Below are 26,490 nucleotides of genomic sequence, written 5' to 3'. Positions count from 1 at the left end.
ACAGAAAATCTGTGTTGATGACGTGATTGCACAATTGCGTGCGGATTCTCGTCAGCCCACACATGTTGATTGTGGAAATTTACAATTTGATCACGTTGGAATGAACCCTCATCCGTAAAGAGAACATTTGCACTGAAATGAGGATTGACACATTGTTGGATGAACCATTCGCAGAAGTGTACCCATGCAGGCCAATCAGCTGCTGATAGTGCCTGCACATGCTGTACATGGTACGGAAACAACTGGTTCTCCCCTAGCACTCTCCATACAGTGACGTGTCAACGTTACCTTGTACAGCAGCAACTTCTCTGACGCTGACATTAGGGTTATCGTCAACTGCACGAAGAATTGCCTCGACCATTGCAGGTGTCCTCGTCGTTCTAGGTCTTCCCCAGTCGCGAGTCATAAGCTGGAATGTTCCGTGCTCCCTAAGACGCCGATCAATTGCTTCGAACGTCTTCCTGTCGGGACACCTTCGTTCTGGAAATCTGTCTCGATACAAACATACCGCGCCACGGCTATTGCCCCGTGCTAATCCATACATCAAATGGGCATCTGCCAACTCCGCATTTGTAAACATTGCACTGACTGCAAAACCACGTTCGTGATGAACACTAACCTGTTGATGCTACGTACTGATGTGCTTGGTGCTAGTACTGTAGAGCAATGAGTCGCATGTCAACACAAGCACCGAAGTCAACATTACCTTCCTTCAATTTGGCCAACTGGCGGTGAATCGAGGAAGTACAATACATACTGACGAAACTAAAATGAGCTCTAACATGGAAATTAAGCGTTTCCGGACACATGTCCAAATAACATCTTTTCTTTATTTGTGTGTGAGGAATGTTTCCTGAAAGTTTGGCCGTACCTTTTTGTAACACCCTGTATACTGTTATGATTTTTTCTTTGTAACCGGTAAAAGCTACAATATTTTCTAGACACAGAGAGACCATACGTGACGTTTCAAAGGAAGCAGTGTCATTTGAGTATCTCTTCATATTTAATAAATATCATTTTATTCCTGATTGAAGATATCGTTCGCCGTCCTCCTGCATTCGCAACATACAGTATGTAACTTGTCCCCTTATTTTAGGCTGTAGTTCAGATGGTTAAAATGGCTCTAAGCACTATTGGACTTAACATCTGAGATCATCAGTCCCCTAGACTTAGAACTACTTAAACGTAACTAACCTAAGGACATCACACACATCCACGCCCGTAGCAGGATTCGAACCCGCGACCGTAGCAGCAGCGCAGTTCCGGACTTAAGCGCCTAGAACCTCTCGGCCACAGCGTAGGCGATGGTACAAGACCACATTGTACCTTGAGGCAAAAACAACATTCTGAAAAATTATGTGTATGATACAGCCATGTAGTAAATTGATTATGTATTGTGATTTATTTGATAGGAAATAAGACAAGTAATGGACTGGTTAAATAAACACATCAGGAACTCAGTTATTCCGTTGGCTATGACGGTGGAAAAAAAAATCACGCCCGAGGTACAAGCACTTCCCCTATCCACAACAGGATGGACTGCCAGTAGGGCGACCAATGCTGTTGATTCCCTACACGGGACAGCGGAGAGAGATGAGGTGCGCAGTGGTGTAGCCAACCTGCAGCCATGGACACAGTAGAGAAACACATCTTTTCAGAAGAGTCCCACTTCTGCGTAATATATATATATAAATGGGATGAGAAGTTGCGCCTTATGCAAACATCTTTTTTCTTTTGTTTCACCCATACATGTTTCAGCCCTTCTGTGTTATCGTCAGTGGGTTCTATTTTTATTTTTAGTTGTAAATTTGTTGTTAACATATTAACATTTGTGTCGTTTACAACATTATGTAAAAGTTACGTTTATAACTTAATTGGCGAAAAGTGGGTGTAATCATAAGTAACATACTTTACATGATGTTATTGTCCACTTATTTTGGTAGCTGTTCTACTACACATATACAACTTGTCATCTGCAAACAGCAAAACGTAATTAATTTTCTGTTTGTTATGCATTTACGAACGGAAATAAGACTGTATCACGTTTTCTTTCTGTAACTTACAGTTTTGAAGTTGTGGTACGTTTCCCTATGTTGTTGGCGAAGTAAATAGGCTTACTTCTTTGCCTGTGTTCGCGTGGCAATGCAGTTTTTCCGATTACTCAAAACATAGGCGTAGTTTTCGCTGTCATTACGTGTTGTTGTGGCTGTGTGGCGTTCATTTGTTCCGTAGCGTGTTGTGCTGGGTGAGGCGCGCGAGTTTGAATTGTATTTGGTGTTAGTGGTGTGTGGTTTGTGTGGGTTTGCGTGTGTGTGATGAGTACTTTGTGTGTGTGTGTGTGTGTGTGTGTGTGTGTGTGTTATATCGTATCTGTTTTTGGAGAGGCTCTGCCATGAAGAAAACACAATTTGCCTTTTTATTTCCCAGCCATGTTTCGCTGAAGTTCCGGCATCATCAGTGGTTTTTTTATTGTCTTCCTCCAAAACGGGAAAATGCTTTTTACTACTTGTACACATAAATTTAAGACAGTATTTACATATTTGAAAAGCAGACAAAGTTTTGTATATACAGGTTGTTTCCGTAAGAGCGTGCAGATGGTTAACAGGACATAGAGGATGCTCCGCTGAACAGTTTAAAGTAGGGAACCTGCGGTCGGAGAAGCCATCTTAAGGAGATAATAGAAATAAAATCTAATTATTGTGTACTTTTTTGTTTACATTAGTTAACTGCGAATACCATCATTGACACAATGAAGTTACCATTTGTATTGTACCTTACTAGATATGTTGAAACTGACGGTCATCAAGCTCAGTGCAAGTATCACATCGGCAAACAAGATTCAGACGCAGACTGACAAATATTCCTTGTAATTTTCGAATCATATCACAGGCAGCTACAGTTCTGGCACCAAATTACATTTCCGTGACCACTGGGGTCTCATACACAAGTCATTTTAGATGTCCCCATACGAAATAATCAAGGGTATGTAGATCAGGTGACCTCGTAGGCCATAGACTCCCTTTTCAATCCAGCGGCCAGGAAATAATCTACTGGTACTGCTCCATCGTATTATACTGTACGTATCTGAATAGCAAGCACTGAGTAATGAATGGGACAATGAAAAATACGATACAACACAGCCACCTTATGGACAAATAAAGTAAACAAAACCTGCACCACGACTTCCTGGTAATCAGGCTCGTCCTTCTTGTTTCCTTTCAGGAAATAAAGAATGTACATGTAAAGTAAAGACCACAGTACGTGTAAAACAAACAATGGAAAATCTAGGATGGAATGCAACAATATTATGAAAAGGATGGTTGCTACTGTGTGTGTGTGTGTGTGTGTGTGTGTGTGTGTGTGTGTGTGTGTGAATCTCGTCTGTTTCTGACACTGGCCTTGTTCGCAAAAAGCTTATTTTGTGACAGTCTTTTTGTTGTTCCTATCTGCTTCTCAGCATTTCCGCGGTGTGGTGAGTAGCAACTATCCTCTTCATAATATTGTTACAGTACGTGTAAACCTGTACGTATTTTAGTTACAAAGAAGCTTGAAAACAGTAATGGTGGACAAAGTGGTAGACAAGTTTACTTCCTTGTTGCAACATGCTGGGATTTCCAGGATTTTTATGTTAGTTATTGCAGTTGTGTTGTTTCACATTATGTCTGCAACCTATAGAACGTAGAACAGTTATTTACTGCGAAATTTTATGACTGGGAGTGTTATGGTTATACCGCGCGGGGTAGTCGCCTTCACACGGTTCGCGCGGCTCTCCCCGTAGGAGGTTCGCGTTCTCCCGTGGGCATGGTTGTGTGTGTTGTCCTTTGCGTAAGTTAGTCTAAGTTAGATGAAGTAGTGTGTAAGCCTAGGGAACGATGACTTCAGCAGTTTGGTCCCAAAGGAACTTACCACAAAAGCTTACAAACACCGGTTATGCTTATGCCTATTACCAACTAATTCCATATGGTTTATTGTGTGTGTGTGTGTGTGTGTGTGTGTATGTGTGTGCAGTGAGGATTTGAAATGTTTATGGGCTGATGTTGTTTGATAGTTCTTTGAGGGCACAGAACAGAGAATTTTCCATTTATTGATTGTTTTCCTTCAAATTATGCCTTTTGTATTTGATAGTTTTTTGCAGTTATTAGTTTCTTTTTTTGGGGGGGGGGGGGAGGTGCTGTTGCTGCATTTGCGAATTTTCAGGTTAGTGTTCTTTGTCGAGCTGCGTTTCATATCCATAAGCTGTCATTCAGCAAATGTAGAATGACAGCTGTTACTTTTTAGTGCTGTTCTGTCTTCTCTGTATCTGGTATTAGAGTTTCTGCTTGTCTGTCCTACTTATATTGGTTTGTAGCCCTGGAATACCAGTTGTTAAATACTAAGCATGTCTGTGCTCACATTGGTTGCCTTTCGTTTTCTCTGTGTTGACTTGTCTGTCCTGTAGGCTATTTTTAGCGCTTTCTTTTAATACGTTGCCTATTCTTTGGGCTGCTTTTTTGTTGTAAATGAGAGTGCACCATCTGCGTATTGTTATGGGCGTTTCTTGTTCATTTGTGCTCGAGTGTGTATTCTCTTTGTTTGTATTCTGTATCTCTGCCTTTGTAAGTTTGAAACTGTGTAGTTGTCTTCACTGAGTGGAGTTTTGTTCAGTCTGTGAAGCTTATATAGGAAACCCGGCAGTTTGTGGACAATCGGATTATTAGAGTGTATGAGTGCGGCTCTGCTGGTGGTGGTGACTATCCTGAACATGGAGCATTGGTGTACAAATGATCATACGGGCGCGGAACGAGGTGTGACAGTATGGAATGCCATTGGTTGGAGTGCGCCATCACCTGTGGTTTAGGTAGCTCGTAACATGTACAGCAGGAGTTACACTTCTGACATATTAAGGCCGGTGGGTGTGCCCTATCTTCGAGGAGGCCGTGACGTTATCTTTCAGCAGGACGACGCAACACCGCGTGTCTCCCGTGCTGTCCTGACCTTTCTCAACTGTTGCCTTGATCAACACGTCCTCTAGGTCTCTCACACGCTGAAAACACGTGGTCGCCAGCCACTACCACTGATGAAGAATGGCACACAGTTGAAGCAGCGTGGAATGACGTAATCGAGTCTCTCATCAAAGATCAGTAATTCATGGAAACCCATCGAGTGAAACAGAAGCGATTTCTGGTGTTCCCCAAGCTGGTGTTATACGCTCTCTGCTGTTTCTTATATATATATAAACGATTTAGGAGACAATCTGAGCAGCCGTCTCAGGTTGTTTGTAGATGATGCTGTCGCTTTGTAGATGATGCTGTCGCTTATCGTCTCCTAAACTCATCAGAAAATCAAAACAAATTACAAAACGATTTAGGGAAGATATCCCTATGCTACGAGAATTGGCAATTGACCCTAAGTAATGAAAAGCGTGAGATCATCTACATCAGTGGTAAAAGGAATCCGTTACACTTCGGTTACACGATAAATCAATCAAATCTAAAGGCCGGAAATTCATCTAAATACCTAGGAATTACAATTACGAACAACTTAAATTGGAAGGAACACATAGAAAATGTTGCGGGGAAAGCTAACTAAAGACTGCGTTTTATTGGGGGGACACTTAGAAAATGTAACAGACCTACTAAGGAGACTGCCTTCACTACGCTTGTCCGTCCTCTTTCAGAATACTGCTGCGTGGTGTGGGATCCTTACCCGATAGGATTGACGGAGTACATCGAGAAAGATCAAAGAAGAGCTGCAGTTTTGTGTTATCGCCAAATAGGGGAGAGAGTGTCACGGACATGATACAGGATTTGGGATGGACGACATTAAAACAAAGGCGTTTATCATTGGGGCGGAATGTTCTCACGTACTTTCAGCCGGCCGCTGTGGCCGAGCGGTTCTAGGCGCTTCAGTCCGGAACCGCGCTGCTGCTACGGTCGCAGCTTCGAATCCTGCCTCGGGCATGGGTGTGTGTGATGTCCTTAGGTTAGTTAGGTTTAAGTAGTTCTAAGTCTAGGGGACTGGTGACCTCAGATGTTAAGTCCCATAGTGCTCAGACCCATTTGAACAAAATTTCATTCAACAACTTTCTCATCCTTTGTTCACGCCGACTTACATAGGAAGAAACGATAATCATCATAAAATAACGGAAATTAGAGCTCGCACGGAAAGATATAGGTGTTCGTTTCTACCGCGCTCTATTGGAGACTGGAATAGTAGAGAATTATTGTGAAGGTGGTTTGATGAACGCTCTGCCAGGTTCTTGAGTGTGATTTGCATAGTATGCATGTAGATGTTGATCGAGATGTGGATGACCCGACACCCAGTTGGGTTAGAGGCTTTATTGCTACCCAAGGTGGCATCTCTGAGAACTAAATACTGTATTCTGCACGCCCCTTAATCACCTAGAAATTCGTACTACTCATATTCATACAATAAGTATTAGGTTGGTGCAAAGTTCGTTGCGTTTTACTTCTGCATGTCTGCATTCCGGTTACTATGGATTTCTGAATCGAATGTCATTTTTCATTTGTAGTTCACTGTTGCCATTTGAGTTAACATATTGACATTTTGTCATTTGGAGATAGTGAGTGGAGCTGTGACTCTAGAAAATGGAGTGCCAAGTGGAGTAATCGCAACATTTCCGAAATGTTTTTCTGTTTGAGTTCAGTAGAGGGGTGACAGCAGCGGGGGCAGTCGGAAACATTTTTGCCGTGTATAAGGATAATGCCATTGCACAGAGCACAACAAGAAAATAATTTTCTCGTTTTAAAAAGGATCGTTTTAACATTAGTGACTTCTTTGGGTTTTTGATGAAGGTCGTTATAACCCATTAATGCACAACGATCCACATACATGTACTCGAGGACTGGAAAATATGATGAATTGTAATCATTTCACCATCGTGCGACATTTGCATGCCATGGGAAAGGTTCGTTGGTACTTAATGCTCAAAGCCAAAATCACAAAAATCGGCGTGTGGCCACATGTGCATCTCTGGTGGCCGTCATCAGTTGGCTCGTGAACAACACCGACCATGCCTGTCCTGTATCGCTACTGGTGAGGGAAAGGAAAGGAATGGTTGAGCCCAAACAATGCAGCAACTCGCCGTACAGAGACCTGTGCGCGCATCCACAAAAGATACTGTTATGCATCTGATGGAATAGCGATGGTGTGCTGTAATGCTTATTGCTTCCCCGAGGTGTAACCTACACTGCTGACATTTATTGTCAACAACTGAGACGTCTTACAGACTCAATCCGAGAACAACGACCAGGAAGACGCTGCTCCATGATAACACCTGCCCGCATTCTGCTAAACTGACAAGAAACGCTATACAGGAGTCGGGTTGAGAAGTCTCTCCGCACCCACCTTATTCACCTGATCTTGCGCTCTCAGATTTCCACCTTTGCACACTCTATCGAAGAATCTTCAAGGAACTTCCTTCCCTGGTGAAAATACGCCCCGAACATGGCTCGACGAATTCTTCACCTCAAAACCACGTGCTTCTCCTCTGGTGTCCTCTATTCAGGAGTCTGTTTCCGCCATTACCCGTTCTGGTCGTTCGGTGGTCTTTGTTTGGACGCCAGGTCACGTTGGCATCCCGGGGAACGAACGTGTCGACAGGCTGGCCAAAGGGGCGATCGACGCCCCAGCTTTGGAGATCGGCCTCCCGGCTCGCGATCAGCAGTTGGTGTTGCGCCGTAAGGTACTTGGGATGTGGACTGCTGAGTGGCGTGGCACGACATCCCCGAATAAACTGCGGGCTGTCAAGGAGACGACCGATGTGTGGCGCTCCTCCCTGCGGGCTTCTCGCAGGGACTCTGTCATCCTGTGTCGGCTGCGCATCGGCCATACCTACCTGACGCACGGCCATCTTTTGCGTCAGGAGGATCTCCCCCTGTGTCGGCGTGGGTCCCGGCTGACGGTCGCCCACATTTTGTTGGAGTGTCCCCGACTGCGCACCCTCCGGCAGTCTTTTAATCTCCCGGGCACTTTGCCTTTGGTTTTATGTGACGATGCCTCCATGGCTGATGACGTTTTAAATTTTATCCATGGTAGTCCTTTTTATGGTTCCCTTTAGGGAGGTCCTGCTCCTTTCCCTTTCTGTGTCTTTTGTCCTCGCGTCTCTCCATATTTGTTGCTGTTTTGGTGTGTCGTCGGATGGTTGACTCTTTCCCTTTTTTTTTTTGTTCTCGTGGTCAGTCAACCAGTCTCCGGCCATCTTCTTTTCTTCTGTTTCTTTTTGTCTGGTGTCCATCTGTACTCTTCTTGTCTGTAGTGTTTGTTGCTGCATTTGTGTTCTTTTAGCGCCTGGGGGGCGTCTCCTCCCCCCTTCGGTTTTTACCTGCTCCGCCGATTTTCGGCTCGCCTGTTTTTGGAATGGGGGACTGATGACCTTCCCTGTTTAGTCCCCATTAAACATCCCAACAACCACCACCTCAAAACCACGTGATTACAGCTGCGGAATCGAAATGTTGCACCGGCTTTGCCAGACTGTTGTTAACAGTGAAGGAGAACATATTATTAATGAATAAAGTCTCTGTTATGTGTGTCTATTGTGTTTAGTAAACTTTTGGAAAAATGCTACGAACTTAACGCGCCAACCCAATAAACTATCGTTACTTGCTTTTCTTCACCGTGTGTGAGTCTTGATTGCCGGCAATGTAGTACAGAAATCGCTGACACCTTTAATTTGTTAAAATCTAAAAAAAAAAAATTTCACAAAAGCCTTTTAATCCTTAGATCACTTCTACATAAGACAGTTAAATTATTATGAGTAGCTAGTTTCGGTTTTAAGTAGCTGCCAAGATCATGTACATATTAAAAGTGAATTGAAGACGAACTATATGTACCAGTAATAACCATGAGCCGGCCAATGTGGCCGAGCGGTTCTAAGCGCTTCAGTCTGGAACCGCGCGACCGCTGCGGTCGCAGGTTCGAATGCTGCCTCGGGCATGGATATGTGTGATGTCCATAGGTTAGTTAGGTTTAAGTAGTTCTAAGTTCTAGGGGACTGATGACCTCAGATGTTAAGTCCCATAGTGCTCAGAGGCATTTGAACCATTTAGTAATAGCCATGATGCCGTGACATGCATTTCTGTAGAAAGCAACATGAATAATAAATTTGGTGATTGCAGCAACAACAGAACTGAGCCAGGCTGTACACCATACTTGTTCAAGTCGCACGTTGGAAACAATGGCTGTATCAGTGACCTATGCGCTGGTCAGTTATACAGTGATGGAAAGAAAAATAACAACACCAAGAAGGAGTTGCGCAACGTAAACGCAAGTTGGTAGACGTGTTTCTACATCTGAAGCATAGTATGTAATCAGATTTCGCTTCAGTTAGGTAAGAGTGGGGCTAGTAGCGCTAATATGATGATGGAAATCAGGTTTGCTTTAAATACACCCGGCTTTAAATACAGGGCTATTACAAATGATTGAAGCGATTTCATAAATTCACTGTGGCTCCATTCATTGACATATGGTCACGACACACTACAGATACGTAGAAAAACTCATAAAGTTTTGTTCGGCTGAAGCCGCACTTCAGGTTTCTGCCGCCAGAGCGCTCGAGAGCGCAGTGAGACAAAATGGCGACAGGAGCCGAGAAAGCGTATGTCGTGCTTGAAATGCACTCACATCAGTCAATCGTAACAGTGCAACGACACTTCAGGACGAAGTTCAACAAAGATGCACCAACTGCTAACTCCATTCGGCGATGGTATGCGCAGTTTAAAACTTCTGGATGCCTCTGTAAGGGGAAATCAACGGGTCGGCCTGCAGTGAGCGAAGAAACCGTTGAACGCGTGCGGGCAAGTTTCATGCGTAGCCCGCGGAAGTCGACGAATAAAGCAAGCAGGGAGCTAAACGTACCACAGCCGACGGTTTGGAAAATCTTACGGAAAAGGCTAAAGCAGAAGCATTTCTTAAACAGGAGGTTGGAAAACCGATGGATCGGTCGTGGTGGAGATCATGATCAACAATCCATGTCATGGCCTCCACGCTCTCCCGACTTAACCGCATGCGATTTCTTTCTGTGGGGTTATGTGAAAGATTCAGTGCTTAAACCTCCTCTACCAAGAAACGTGCCAGAACTGCGAGCTCGAATCAACGATGCTTTCGAACTCATTGATGGGGACATGCTGCGCCGAGTGTGGGAGGAACTTGATTATCGGCTTGATGTCTGCCGAATAACTAAAGGGGGCACATATCGAACATTTGTGAATGCCTAAAAAAACTTTTTGAGTTTTTGTATGTGTGTGCAAAGCATTGTGAAAATATCTCAAATAATAAAGTTATTGTAGAGCTGTGAAATCGCTTCAATCATTTGTAATAACCCTGTACATCCATGCCCGAGGGAGGATCCAAACATGCGACCGTACCGGTCGCGCGCTTCCAGACTGAAGCGCCTAGAACCGCTCGGCCCCACCGCCCGGCTCATGGTTATTACTGGTACATACAGTTCACTTGACATGATCTGAAATGGCAGTTACTTAACGGTGAGTATTACTACTCAGGGCACATATTGATTGAAAGCACGGATGATGTTTGACCTCTGCTTAAGACAGTATTACTACTCAGGGCACATATTGATTGAAAGCACGGATGATGTTTGACCTCTGCTTAAGACAGTATTACTACTCAGGGCACATATTGATTGAAAGCACGGATGATGTTTGACCTCTGCTTAAGACAGTATTACTACTCAGGGCACATATTGATTGAAAGCACGGATGATGTTTGACCTCTGCTTAAGACAGTATTACTACTCAGGGCACATATTGATTGAAAGCACGGATGATGTTTGACCTCTGCTTAAGACAGTATTACTACTCATGGCACATATTGATTGAAAGCACGGATGATGTTTGACCTCTGCTTAAGACAGTATTACTACTCAGGGCACATATTGATTGAAAGCACGGATGATGTTTGACCTCTGCTTAAGACAGTATTACTACTCAGGGCACATATTGATTGAAAGCACGGATGATGTTTGACCTCTGTTTAAGACAGTATTACTACTCAGGCACATATTGATTGAAAGCACGGATGATGTTTGACCTCTGCTTAAGACAGTATTACCACTCATGGCACATATTGATTGAAAGTGCGGATGATGACTATTAATCAGTTGAAATCGATTTGCAAAAGTGAATAAATAAAACATGATTTTGCGACTGGTTGCTGCATATTTGGTAATTTTATGATTTACGGTCGCTGCACGACTTGGGTACCACATGGAGCCCACCATTCATAAGTTAATGGTTGATGTGATGTAATAATACAACCAGTTTGTTCAACGTGCGTCTTGTACGAGTATGGTGTACAGCCTAGCTCAGTTCTGTTGTTGCTGTTTGCTCAAAATTTATTATTCATGTTGCTTTCTATACAAATGCATGTCACTTCACGATGACTATTGCTGGCCAATTTTGATTCCATACGGAACAGTTGATATAGGGAAGGACAGGAACACAGCAGCCAGTCGCATTCTCATTCGTTTTTTATTATTCTGCCATATCCAGATTTCGGCTGTAAATAGCCGTCTTCAGTGCTAAGATACGAGGAAATTATAGAATCAGAACTTCTTATAGCGCGTATTAAAGATTGTGTAAACAGTTACGGTTATTTATTAGGCGACTAGTTTCGAACCCTTGCAGGTCCATTTTCAATCCCACAGAAGCTACACTGAAAGTACTTTATCTTAATAATGAACGTTGAATGGAAACACATACTCTGCTAATGTGAGCAGGATGAATGCCACAGCCCACACATGCAGTTTGATTTTGACCTGGTAACCGGCACGTGTGGATTGTGACATTTATCTGCTAACATTTATAGAGCATCTGTTGCCAGTCATTATTACGATCAGGCACTGACAGTACCTGTCTCAGAGGCGTAATGTTGAAAATGAACCTGTAAGAATTCGAAACTAGTCGCCTAATAAATAACTGCAACTGTTGACAGAACAGCTAATAAACGCTGCAAGGAATTTACATAAAGTTACTGTTCCCTGTCAACGACATGTTGAAACTGAAGAGTCAGAACTGATTTACATAAAACACATACCATTTGAGTGAGTTATAATCCATCAAACTGCCAGCAGTGCATGTCAGCACACCACATTACTCGTCTGCAGGCAGGAGGAAACTGAACTTGTTTTTGACAAGTAGAGCAGGCCAAGTTTGCGTCACGTAGCGTAAGTAACGCCCTCTTGTGTTCCAAAAAATAACTAACCCAGTTTCGTTCCAATATAGTAGTTTAAAACCGATTTTTTGGGCTCACATTGGCTCTGAGCACTATGGGACTGAACATCTAAGGTCATCATTCCCCTAGAACTTAGAACTACTTAAACCTAACTAACCTAAGGACATCACACACATCCATGCCCGAGGCAGGATTCGAACCTGCGACCGTAGCGGTCGCGCGGTTCCAGACTGAAGCGCCTAGACCCGCTCGGTCACTGCGGTTGGCACCGATTTTTTATCAAATAAAATTAGCAAGTGTATTTGCATATCACCTTTGAAAGTATATTTGCATACCAACCTTAGAATACACCGAACAACCCCGATTTACAATGTATTTATACATACTTTGGTGATTACTGTTATCATTATCAGTGGATCAGTTTGTCTTTCCTTTTGTTGACACTATCATATGCTATATCGGTTTTACTAACATGGAACAGTTAGCCTTGGGGGCTAAGTAAAGGCAATGTATTTTATCTTTCTTTGCAAGCAGCGCAACACAACTGGAGCTACACCATACGCTACGTAAGATATTTAGGGTGTTGGTACAAGTAATTTTACTGTAATGGAAACAAATCTTTAAAAAAAAAACGGTTTATATGAAATTTTATATTCCGTTTAAATTAATTATTTAGTGGATCAATTAATCTCTAAAATACTAGCCACTACGCTGGATTTTAGATTCTGTCGAATTACAATTGTTACGTCACTGTATTTTATCAAGACGTTCGTCAAAACAAATTTTTAGTTTTTTTTTTTCTTCGTATATCCATAATTGAAACGGACGACTTGGGACGTCAGCCAGTATAATACACTCCTGGAAATGGAAAAAAGAACACATTGACACCGGTGTGTCAGACCCACCATACTTGCTCCGGACACTGCGAGAGGGCTGTACAAGCAATGATCACACGCACGGCACAGCGGACACACCAGGAACCGCGGTGTTGGCCGTCGAATGGCGCTAGCTGCGCAGCATTTGTGCACCGCCGCCGTCAGTGTCAGCCAGTTTGCCGTGGCATACGGAGCTCCATCGCAGTCTTTAACACTGGTAGCATGCCGCGACAGCGTGGACGTGAACCGTATGTGCAGTTGACGGACTTTGAGCGAGGGCGTACCGCCGAATTGCTCAACACGTGGGGCGTGAGGTCTCCACAGTACATCGATGTTGTCGCCAGTGGTCGGCGGAAGGTGCACGTGCCCGTCGACCTGGGACCGGACCGCAGCGACGCACGGATGCACGCCAAGACCGTAGGATCCTACGCAGTGCCGTAGGGGACCGCACCGCCACTTCCCAGCAAATTAGGGACACTGTTGCTCCTGGGGTATCGGCGAGGACCATTCGCAACCGTCTCCATGAAGCTGGGCTACGGTCCCGCACACCGTTAGGCCGTCTTGCGCTCACGCCCCAACATCGTGCAGCCTGCCTGCAGTTGTGTCGCGACAGGCGTGAATGGAGGGACGAATGGAGACGTGTCGTCTTCAGCGATGAGAGTCGCTTCTGCCTTGGTGCCAATGATGGTCGTATGCGTGTTTGGCGCCGTGCAGGTGAGCGCCACAATCAGGACTGCATACGACCAAGGCACACAGGGCCAACACCCGACATCATGGTGTGGGGAGCGATCTCCTACACTGGCCGTACACCACTGGTGATCGTCGAGGGGACACTGAATAGTGCACGGTACATCCAAACCGTCATCGAACCCATCGTTCTACCATTCCTAGACCGGCAAGGGAACTTGCTGTTCCAACAGGACAATGCACGTCCGCATGTATCCCGTGCCACCCAACGTGCTCTAGAAGGTGTAAGTCAACTACCCTGGCCAGCAAGATCTCCGGATCTGTCCCCCATTGAGCATGTTTGGGACTGGATGAAGCGTCGTCTCACGCGGTCTGCACGTCCAGCACGAACGCTGGTCCAACTGAGGCGCCAGGTGGAAATGGCATGGCAAGCCGTTCCACAGGACTACATCCAGCATCTCTACGATCGTCTCCATGGGAGAATAGCAGCCTGCATTGCTGCGAAAGGTGGATGGATATACACTGTACTAGTGCCGACATTGTGCATGCTCTGTTGCCTGTGTCTATGTGCCTGTGGTTCTGTCAGTGTGATCATGTGATGTATCTGACCCCAGGAATGTGTCAATAAAGTTTCCCCTTCCTGGGACAATGAATTCACGGTGTTCTTATTTCAATTTCCAGGAGTGTATATGTTACAAAATGACGAAATTCCTACAGCTGGATTAAGGTGTTGGTTTTACTGGCAACTAGTTTCGATGTTGTAACAACATTAAGGTGTTGGTTTTACTGGCAACTAGTTTCGATGTTGTAACAACATCGAAACTAGTTGCCAGTAAAACCAACACCTTAATACGAGCTGGAGGAATTTCGTCATTTTTTAACATAAATTTTTAGTTTTTCTATTGGGCAGCTGTATGAACTAGTTGAAGCTTGAATAGATCGCTTCACCACTAACAAATGAATGAATACATTGTAAATCGATGTTACTTGCCGTATTTTAAAGTTGATATGCAAATATACGTGCTGATTTTATTTAATAAAAAGTGGGTTTGAAAGTATTATATCGGAAAGAAAGTGCGTTAGTTAGTTTCTGGAATTATAGAGGGCGTTATTTGCAATACACGACTCAAACGGAGGGTGATATATTTGTTGTACATAGAAGAACGACCCCGGCTTCCCGCTGCCTGTACCCCAGCCAAAAGTCGTAGGGTGACATGTAGTGCTGGGGGTCTGGTGGATTATAACTCACTCAAGTGGTATGTCGACTAAAATGGATCATTTCTATTGGAAAACGTGGTGTTTTACGTATTGCCTCGTCTAAATCAATTCTGATTCTGTAATTTCCTTGAATTTTAGCACTGAAGATTGCAATTTATGGCTTAAATATGGATATGCAAGAATAGTGAAAAAAAGCAAGGGGATTGCGACCGAGTGCTTTGTTCCTGTTCTTCCTTATGTTTATTACTGGTAAATCCAGTTTGTGTACAACCCACATTTATTATGCTCATGATCTGATCATGGCTGTTATCTCCAAGCGAAACAAGCTAGTCACCGTAATTTGTCTTATGCAAAATTCAAGGTGAAAGGATATCAGTGATAAGATTCTCCGATGGTATTGCTTTCCTGAGTGAAAGTGAACAGAAATTACATCATCTGCTGAATGGACCCGGTCGGGGTGGCCGAGCGGTTCTAGGCGCTACAGTCTCGAACCGCACGACCGCTACGCTCGCAGTTTCTAATCCTGCTTCGAGCATGGATGTGTGTGACGTCCTTAGGTTAGTTAGGTTTAAGTAGTTCTGAGTTCTAGGGGACTGATGACTTCAGATGTTAAGGCCTATAGTGCTTAGAGCCATTTGAACCATTTGCTGAATGGAATGACTACAGAATATGGATTGAGAATAAATCGAAGAAAGACGAAAGTAATGAGAAGTAGCAGAAAAGAGAACAGCGAGAAACTTAACATCAGGATTGACGGTAATGAAGTAAATGAAGTTAAGAAACTCTGCTGCCTGGACTGCCAAATAACCAGTGACGGACGGAGCAAGCAGGATCAAAGACAGCTAGCACTGGCGGAAAGGGCGTTCCTGGCCAAGAGAAGTCTACTAGTATCAAACATTGGCCTTAATTTGAGGAAGACATTTCTGAGAATGTACGTCTGGAGTACAGCGTCGTATGGTAGTGAAATGTGGACTGTGGAAAACTGGGACAAAAGAGAATCGAAGCATTTGAGATGTGGTGCTACAGACGAATGTTGAAAATTAGGTGGACTGATAAGGTAAGGAATTAGTAGGTTCTGCGAAGACTTGAGGAGGAAAGGAACATGTGGAAAACACTGATACGCAGATGGGGCAGGATGATAGGACATATGTTAAGACATAGGGAATGAATTCCATGGTACTTGAGGGAGCTGTAGAGGGCAAAAGCTGTAGAGGAAGATAGAGAATGGAATGCTTCTAGCAAATACACTACTAGCTGTGGTGTCACCGCCAGACACCACACTTGCTAGGTGGTAGCTTTGAATCGGCCGCGGTCCATTAGTACATGTCGGACCCGCGTGTCGCCACTGTCAGTAATTGCAGACCGAGCGCCACCACACGGCAAGGTCTAGAGAGACGTACTAGCACTCGCCCCAGTTGTACGGACGACTTAGCTAGCGATGCAACACTGACGAAGCCTCGCTTATTTGCAGAGAAAATAGTTAGAAGAGCCTTCAGCTAAGTCAATGGCTACGACCTAGCAAGGCGCCATAGCAATTGATAGTTATCGTATGAAGCATGTCTCATCAAGAACGATGTATACAAATGATGGATTAAAGTTAAGTATTCCAGAAACTACGTATTTTTCTGTATAGCATTCATTACGTATCCTGTTTCAGACCTCACGCCATCCTGCGTGATGTGATATGCAAATGATTAGCTTTTCAGAGCATTCACACAAGGTTGGCGCCGATGGCGTCACCTACAACGTGCTGACACGAGGAAACTTTCCAACCCATTTCTCGTACACAAACAGCAGTTGACCGGCGTTGCCTGGTGAAACGTTGTTGGGATGCCTCGTGTAAGAAGGAGAAATGCGTACCATCACGTTTCCGGCTTTGATAAAGGTCGGTTTGTAACCTATCGCGATTACGGTTCATCGTATCACGACATTGCTGCTCGCGTTGGTCGAGATCCAATGACTGTTAGCAGACTATGGAATCGATGGGTTCCGCAGGGTAAGACTGAACGCCGTGCTGGATCCCAACGGCCTAGTATCACTAGCAGTCGAGATGACAGGCATCTTATTCACATGGCTGTAACGGATCGTGCAGCCACGTCTCAATCCCTGAGTTAACACATGGGGGCGTTTGCAAGACAACAACTATCTGCACGAACAGTTCGACGACGTTTGCTGCAGCATGGACTATCAGCTCGGAGACCATAGCTGCGGTCATCCTTGACGCTGTATCACAGACAGGAGCGCCTGCGATGGTGTACTCAACGACGAACCTGGGTGCACGAATGGCAAAACGTCGTTTTTTCGGATGAATTCAGGTTCTGTTTACAGTATCATGATGGTCGCATCAGTGTTTGGCGACATCGTGGTGAACGCAGATTGGAAGCGTGTATTCGTCATCGCCATACTGGCGTATCACCCGGCGTGATAGTATGGGGGTGCCATTGGTTACACGTCTCGGTCACCTCTTGTTCGCATTGACGGCACTTTGAACAGTGGACGTTACATTTCAGTTGTGTTACGACCCGTGGCTCTACCCTTCTTTCGATCCCTGCGAAACCCTACATTTCAGCAGGGTAATGCACGACCGCATGTTGCAGGTCGTGTACGGGCCTTTCTGGATACAGAAAATGTTCGACTGCTGCCCTGGTCAGCACATTCTCCAGATCTCTCACCAACTGAAAACGTCTGGTGAATGGTGGCCGAGCAACTGGCTCTTCACAAAAGGCCAGTCGCTACTCTTGATGAACTGTGATATCGTGTTGAAGCTGCATGGGCAGCTGTACCTGTACACGCCATCCAAGCTCTGTTTGACTCAATGCCCAGGCGTATCAAGGCCTTTATTACGGCCAGAGGCGGTTGTTCTGGGTACTGATTTCTCAGGATCTATACACGCAAATTGCATGAAAATGTAATCACATGTCAGTTCTAGTATATTTGGCCATTGAATACCCGTTTATCATCTGCATTCCTTCTTTGTGTAGCAATTTTAATGGCCAGTAGTGTAGTTCAAAAAATGGTTCAAATGGCTCTGAGCACTATGGGACTTAACATCTATAGTCATCAGTCCCCTAGAACTTACAACTACTTAAACCTAACTAACCTAAGGACATCACACGACATCCAGTCATCACGAGGCAGAGAAAATCCCTGACCCCGCCGGGAATCGAACCCGGGAACCCGGGCGCGGGAATCGAGAACGAGTAGTGTAGTTGAGAACGTAGGTTGCAAGTGCTACTCTTAGATGAAGAGATTGGAACAGGAGAGAAGTTCGTTCAGGGCCGCATCAGACCAGTCAGAAGACAAATGAACCGCGCCCCCCCCCCCCCCTCCCCCAAATAAAATGTCATAGCGATCTAGGCATTACTTTTTTTTTGTGAAAGACTTTTTCATTTTAACAAATTATCTGACTGTCTTGGAGAGGACGTCGGTTCATTTTACGGTAGGGCAGCTATTTTGTCCTAGTTTGGAGGCCTGGAATGTGGGGTCCACTCAGCGTTATGAGACCAACTGAGGAGCTACTTGAAGGGAAAGCAGTGGCTGCGAGATCTGGAAAGCCGACAACGACCTGCAGGGTGGTGTGTTGGCCCCACACTGCTCCGAACAGCATTAGAACGGCAGCACACGGCAGAAGGAGCCAGTATTGTGACCGAGCGGTTCTAGGCGCTTCAGTCCGGAACCGCGCTGCTGCTACGGTCATAGGTTCGAATCCTGCCTAGGTATGGATATGTGTGATGTCCTTAGGTTAGTTACATTTAAGTAGTTCTAAGTCTAGGGGACTGATGACCTCAGATGTTAAGTCTCACAGTGCTCAAAGCCATTGGAACCATTTGGCAGAAAGTGGCGCGGCAGCCTGTCGCCATCGCGCAGAGTGGAAGATTGTGGTTTATGGTTCCATTACTCCTCTGACTCCCTACAAAGACAGTGGTCTGTTACATAAAATTTCCAGCCTGCAGCCGCCTAAATTCAGCTTCTTCTTCTAATACTTCGGCTGAATACCCGTCGAGCCATCTCCAGAGTGAGCCGAGGTGACTGACGCTCCAGCACTTGCTCCGTACTTTTACACCCGAGGACCGAACCACTGCGTATGCGACCAAAGATACTCAAGGCGCCAGAGCCGTTGATAGGCGGCGAAGAACTGTAACATATGCATGGAAATTAAATATATGGCTGCACAGTCGTTCCACACGGTGGTATCGGTGTGTCACGGAGAGCGGCACCCTCGCGACGTCTTCGTGATTTAATTACAGAAATTGTCGGATTCCATGATTTGTCCAAGCTGAAGCCGCTATCTCTATTAATTAAATTCGTCGTCAACCGAATTTCATTGCTTCTTTCACTACTGAGTCCCAGAAAGATGAAGTCGAGGCTAAAATTTCGACTTTATCGTACACCATAGAGTGCCCAGTGTCAGTACAGTGCTCGACCACCGCAGATTTATTGGTTTGTAAGAGCCGGGTGTACCGGCGCTGTTCTGTGCACCTGTCCTGGACTGTACGTGTCGCATGTCCGATGTATGAAAGGCAGCAGTCACAGGGTGTAGAAGTAGGGGGCAGGTGCTTGGAGCGTCAGTCACCTTGGCTCACTCTGAAGACGGCTGGATGGTATTCAGCCGAAATAGGAGGGTCACTCCAAAAGAAATGCACACTGTTTTTGAAAAAAATACAGTTTTCATTCTGCATGCGTGAAAGTTTTACAGTGTGTAGATACATCCTTCCCGCTTGTTTTCAAACTTAGTTCAACCTGTTCCCGTGAGTGGAACCGTCGCAGCATGTCTTCAAGATGACGTTCGTCAGAAGCAACGTGCTGTCATACAATTCCTGTGCTGTGAAAACGAGACAGTGGGAAACATCCACAAGAGGTTGAAAAAGGTGTATGCAGATGCTGCTGTCGATTGCAGTACAGTTAGTCGGTGGGCAAGCAGGTTACGTGATGAAAGCGGGCACGGCAATATTGAGGATTGTTCTCGCGGCGGCAGGCCTCGTACTGCACACACTCCAGACAATGTGCAGAGAGTTAACGAATTGGTGACTGCTGATACACATCGCAGTGAACGAATTGTCAGGCTACGTTGGGATAGGGGAAGGAAGTGTTTGCAGAATACTGAAACTGTTGGCGTTAAAAAAGGTTTATGCCAGGTGGGTTCCCAGGATGTTGACAGTGGCTCACAAAGATACAAGAAAAACGGTATGCAGCGAATATTTGGAACAGTACGAGAATGGTGGAGATGAATTTCTTGGAAGAATTGTTCAAAAATGGTTCAAATGACTCTGAGCACTATGGGACTTAACAGCTATGGTCATCAGTCCCCTAGAACTTAGAACTACTTAAACCCAACTAACCTAAGGACATCACACACATCCATGCCCGAGGCAGAATTCGAACCTGCGACCGTAGCGATCGCGCAGTTCCAGACGGTAGCGCCTAGAACCGCTCAGCCATTCCGGCTGGCGGAAGAATTGTGACAAGTGATGAAACGTGGCTCCATCATTTTTCACCAGAGACGAAGAGGCAATCAATGGAGAGGCATCATGCAAATTCACCCAAGAAAAAAAAAATTCAAAACCACACCTTCTGCTGGAAAAGTTATGGCTATGGTGTTTTTCGATTCCGAAGGACTCTTGCTCGTGGACATCATGCCAAGTGGAACCACCATAAAATCTGATGTATATGTGACCACACTGAAGAAACGTCGAGCTCGACTGAGTCGTGTTCGACCACATCGGCAAAAGCAGGGTGTTTTGCTGTTGCACGACAGTGCACGGCCACATGTCAGTCAAAAAACGATGGAAACGATCACAAAACTCGGATGGACAACACTGAAACAGCCGCCTTACAGTCCTGACCTCGCTCCATGTGACTTATCATCTCTTTGGGAAACTGAAAGACTCTCTTCGTGGAAGAAGGATTGAAGATGATGACTCCCTTATTCACGCTGTCAAACAGTCGCTCCAACAGGTTGGTCCAGAATTTTACCGTGCGGGTATACAGGCGCTGGTTCCAAGATGGCGTAAGGCAGTTGAGAGGGATGAAAATTATGTGGAGAAATGAAAATATTGTTCCTAAGGGATGTATCTACACATTAAAACTTTCAAACATGTAGAATAAAAGATGGATTTTTTAAAAAAAAGTGTGCATTTCTTTTGGAGTGACCCTCGTTGTAGAAGAAGAATTTTACGCCGTGAAAACATGAAGACGGGGGTGGATATTGCCGAAAGGGCGGATTTTTCCAGACAGTTCAGCGCGACAGGTGTACCGAGAACGCTTCGTATGAGGAATCCTATCGCGTTGCTGGTTGCAGTGCGAGGTGTTCGACCTGCGCGCTATGCGGAAGTTAAGAGAAGTGCCCGTCTAGCGTAACGTGGCCTTGGAGCCAGCGCCGCGGTGGAACGTAGTAATAGTACGACTACCTCACCAGCTACGTAAAGGTGCTTTAGTTTCATCCGCGTCCGCCGCCAGAAACACGGTTGACTAAATACGGCGGAAACGAATCCATCTTCTTAAGGCGTTACGACAGGGTGACGGACGAAAATATTGCTCACATTCAGGATTTTTTTTTCTCCGTACTGGAAACTAATAGACAGATGGGCTTTGCTGCAATGAATAGAGCACACATCGAAATTTTCGTTGGTATTTTTTATCGAAAAATATTAATATCTTCACTGTGTAACTGAGATTTTCCAGAGGTGACTCTGAAAGGACGGTTGTGGTTGTAACCGCGGTTGTGGTCATCTGACACATGAATCAACATCTCACTCTGATCCTTACAGATGTAATTCTTCATGGTAAATGATAACAGCCAAACAGTTGCAGGATAAGGATTTATTAAAATCCTTGACCGCGATCAAAAAGATGGTTTTATTCTTAATTAACAGGTGCAGCTTAGAAACAAACACTTTTTAGATAGTTTAAAATCCCTCCTTGCTCTAATATATATATATATATATATATATATATATATATTCTTTTATTGTATTTCAATTCCCCCCGAAGGGGGCGGGCTGGCAGCAGCTTAGTAGGCTGCGCTACAGCCTACAGACTTTTTTTAAAAACGGAAGAAGAAAAGAAACAAGAAAAACAGGCGATAAAACGGTGACTTAAAGTGTAAAGTGGCGGTAAATTGTGGAAAGTTAAAACAGAAAGCAAAGGGGTTGGCAATGTTAAGTAACATAGTAGACACACAATTAAAAAAAGAGAGACATGGTGACAGTATGATGGCCATTCGCAACACTTCCCAAAAGACACACAACACGGAACACTCACTGTAAAACACTGCACGAAAATGTTGGCACAAAGACGACACTCCCTAGCCAAGGGCAGATGGCAGATTGGGGGGGGGGGCGGTCCTGGAGAAGGGGGAAAACAAGGAGGGAGGAGAGGAAAAAGGAAAAAACGAAAAGGGGGGGGACCAAAGGAGGGAGAGGACTCATAAAGGGGGGGGGGGGGGCAGGGCAGACGCGAGAGGGAATGGAAAAGGCAGAGGAGGGAAATGCAAAAGGACTCTGGGGAGAGAAGGGGGGCAGGGAGAGGGAAGGTGGGGAAAAAAGAGGATGGAAGGGGGGAGAGGGAGCCCAGGAAAAGGACAGAGGAAAGGAGACGGGGTGAGGATCAGAGTTGATAGGAGGGATAAATGGAGGGAGAGAGGGCATCATCCGGGAGGGGTAGTTGATGGAAGCCACCTTGGGAAAGGAGATGAAGGGTGTAGAGATGGAGGGTAGGGGGGACACAACAGTGAAGGCGTGGCAGGGGGCGGGGATGGGAGAGGAGAGGAGCAACCAGGGGGTGAGGGGGTATGTAATATAGTCTGGCTGACTAGAAATTAGTTTTCTTGCCTGTTGATGCTGGTGAGATGCGCCTTTCCTGTCTTGTTGGGATTTTACGTTTTTTTGATGTTTGCTGTTTGTGGCATTCGATGTGTATGTGTGGTTAAATGATTCTGTTATGTTTTTATTCACGGCGATAGATGGTTTCGTTTTACTTTAACATTTTGGTTGTTTTAGCTAGTATGTATTTTAGTCTGTTAAGTTACTCGAGATTCTCGCGCATAACACTAGTGCCCTCTCTCGTTAGATGTGTTCCGTAGTGCAAGCTTCATCTGCTCGACACTAGGACACAGGTCAATTGGTTTCATATTTTCTATTATACGTAGGTGTTTTTAAATAGTTCTGATATTTTTTATATATTAAGACAGAAGGTTTGAATTGGCACAACTTTTATTAATTTTGATGCGCATGAGTGTGTATCCATGGGTTTCAATGTGCGCGAGTGTGTCGCGCATACCACAAGTGCCCTCTCTCGGTGAAACTGTCTGCCCTAGTGCTTCCACACCCTCTTCACGCTCGTTCACAGGCGAAGTAATGATGCTTTACTGTGTTCGCATCGACCTTCTGTTTATAATTATGTTGTATAAATGGAGGTGATGTTTTGACTACTGACGATGCCTTTGGCACAATGTATCTCCACTGCAGGACATGATTTTAGTAAGTGACCAAAAGTTTTTGTCCTTGTAAAACTTTGGTATTTTTGCAGTTACTTAAGCTATAAGTGTGCTTGATTTGTCAGTTACGGTGCTAAGTTTTTGCTGATGAAGGTGTCTTCCTGTACAAGTGTATTTTGCTTCTGATGAAGGTATGTTTAGATATGCCGATACCGTGGTCAAGGATATTAATAAATCTTAACCTGCAACTGTTTGGCTGTTATTATTTACCATGAAGAATTTCAACAGCTGCTGTTTAAGCCATGTTTAAAATCTTGAAAGATGTAATTCTAGTTCGTCGTAGGGTTATGAAAAAAATTGCGAAATTATCGATATTTGAAAATAATGGCCAAATTTGGACCCCTCTTTTGTGGCCGAAGAAATACTAAATAACAGCATAAGGAAATCGGCTACGATGAATTGAATAGAATTTAATTTACTTCAAGGGAGATCAAAAATCATTAAAATCGGATGAAAATTGTAGCGTGGGCGACAACAACCATGACGAAAAACTTATGGTTTTAAGAAAAACGCTTCCTAAGTTTGACAAGTATTTGTCATATAGAGGAAACGCGACAAAGCTTGAAACTTACGGGATATAATCGATGCCCTGGTCCATAACTGTCGCCCCAGCTAGTGGATGGCCGCTTCCTGCTGCTTCGACCTGATAAGCCCTCCTTTTCACCCTCAAAGCCCTTTTCGTCGCTGAGCATATCGCCGCTGGTGTCTTTATCTTCATAAAGTCGGCGCATTTCATCGCCGATTTTGATTTGAAGCGCATTTGCCTACACTGAATAGACATACGGCCAAATTTCAACCGACGTTCACAATTTCGCTTCGGCTGGATGTTATTTTTGGAGCGTATCCCCAAATGAGATTATTGAAACTTACGTTCACATTTTGACTAAAACCGCCCAAAGAACGCTCCAGCAAATCGGGTTTACTCAGATCGGTATAAATCGGGAGCATGAGCGCGGAATCGGTTCTCTAACGCCGATGGGTGCCGTGCGCGCTCGGCTCCAAACGATAACAGAATCGTTACTTTTGGAATTCGCGCATAATATTTTGGGGAATAATTTTTCAACGTACGCACGTTAGAATTCTGTAATAAATTTTTTCTTTTAGTTTTTTTCGACCGTCACCCATCCGTTCCCCCTTAATGAAGGCAGGTCTGCTGATCCCGTCATTAATCCATCTGAAAAAGTAAAGCTGTGGTAAAACTGTACTGAAAAACTCAGCATCGGTAATACCGGTGAATTCGCCTTCTGTGACTCGCTTTTCCGGAATACTTATTTGTGTTTCAGAATGAAGAATAAAACAGCCCAGTGAAGAATGTCAGGTAATGATCGTGTGCAGCGTTGTAAGAACGCGACTCCGTTGTAATCAAGAAAATTAGCAAAACGCATTTAACAGGAATGAAATGTAGTTAAATTTTTCAGTATGAAGAAAGGTTTCATTGAAATATGCAGTCTTACACAAACATTCGTCTGATTTCTTATATGAACGAAGATAGAAACGTGGAGTAAATTCTAAGTTCTGTGCAGGACAGCAACGATTTTATTTTCAAAAGAACAGTCTGAAGCCGGCCGGGGTGGCCGAGCGGTTCTAGGCACTACAGTCTGGAACCGCGCGATCGCTACGGTCGCAGGTTCGAATCCTGCCTCGGGCATGGATGTGTGATGTCCTTAGGTTGGTTAGGTTTAAGTAGTTCTAAGTTCTAGGCGACTGATGACCTTACAAGTTAAGTCCCATAGTGCTCAGAGCCATTTGAACAGTCTTATTTTACAGTGGTAAATGTCGTACATGCATACACATTTAACGTTGAGCTACTTTTTACGATTACATTTAGAATCAAAGTTTTAATTTCTGTCTCAGAAGAGTTCAGTTTGTCCACCACCGGATGCAAACACGAACATCTGAACAATAATCAGACTCGTCCCATGTTTTAGCGAGCGGGTCACCCTCACCAGCCCCGTCCCCCCCACCCCAAAAAAAAAAAAAAAAAAAAAAAAAAAAAAAAAAAAAAAAAAAAAAAAAAAAAAAAAAAAAACGAACATCTGGGTTGCTGTGCTTCTGGGTGTTTCAACGGGACGCGAGTTTCGTAACTCAAGTGCACGCTATCAGAATGCCGTAATAACGTCACGCAGCGCACCCCAACCAACATGTTTTCGTGACACGTACTTGACAATTGGGCGTCCAATCTCGAAAAACATCGTGCATTGTGAGTAAACCGATTTGTGACTAGTTACACTTTGCAATACATTGCCTCTATACTATCGTCGTATAAGATAAAGGCAAGAGTGACTCAAAATTTTTGCTATATCATTCACGCTGTCTCCAACGTCAGCGTAAAGAGGTTATCAGTATTCATACTGCCGTGTTCCTTCCGAGGAAGAGTGACATGTAGGAAATCATAATTTACAGTCCCCAAGTTATTATTGTGTTCTTCAGTCCGAATTCCTGTTTGATGCTGCTCTGCACGCTACTCCATTCTACGCAAACCTCTTCGTGTACATCCACTAGAACTTGCTTAGTGTGGCCACGCCTTGGTCTCAACTATATCAATTTTGGCGCTTGCACTTCCTTCCCCACCACATCAGTTATTCCTTGACGCCTCATGATGTGTCATAAGAACCCGTCCACGCCTTTAGAAGTTGGGGTATAAATTTCTTGTCCTCGACTTCCCCTTTCTCCTCATACTACTCCCATCTACGCATCCAGTCATCAACATTCTTCTGTACCACACCGTTTTGAAAGTTCCTCTTGTCTTTTTGTATATACCGTCAATCGTCCACATCTCGCTTTTATATAAGGCTACGTTCCACACAGTACTTTGAGGACAGACTTCCTAAGACTGAAATTTATATTCGACTACCAACTCGCCCCTACTTCACGCGAGTGCCACTGAGTAACTGCGGGGTGCAGCGGCGGTTATCACACTGGACTCGCATTCGGGAGGACGATAGTTCAAATCCGTGTCCTGCTATCCTGGTTTAGGTTTTCCATCATTTCCTCAGGTCTCTCCAGGCAGATGCCAGGTTGATTCCT

The sequence above is a fragment of the Schistocerca piceifrons genome, chromosome 5, assembly GCF_021461385.2.
Source record: "Schistocerca piceifrons isolate TAMUIC-IGC-003096 chromosome 5, iqSchPice1.1, whole genome shotgun sequence".
NCBI classification, from domain to species: Eukaryota; Metazoa; Arthropoda; class Insecta; order Orthoptera; family Acrididae; genus Schistocerca; species Schistocerca piceifrons.
This window is presented reverse-complemented; position numbering follows the sequence as displayed.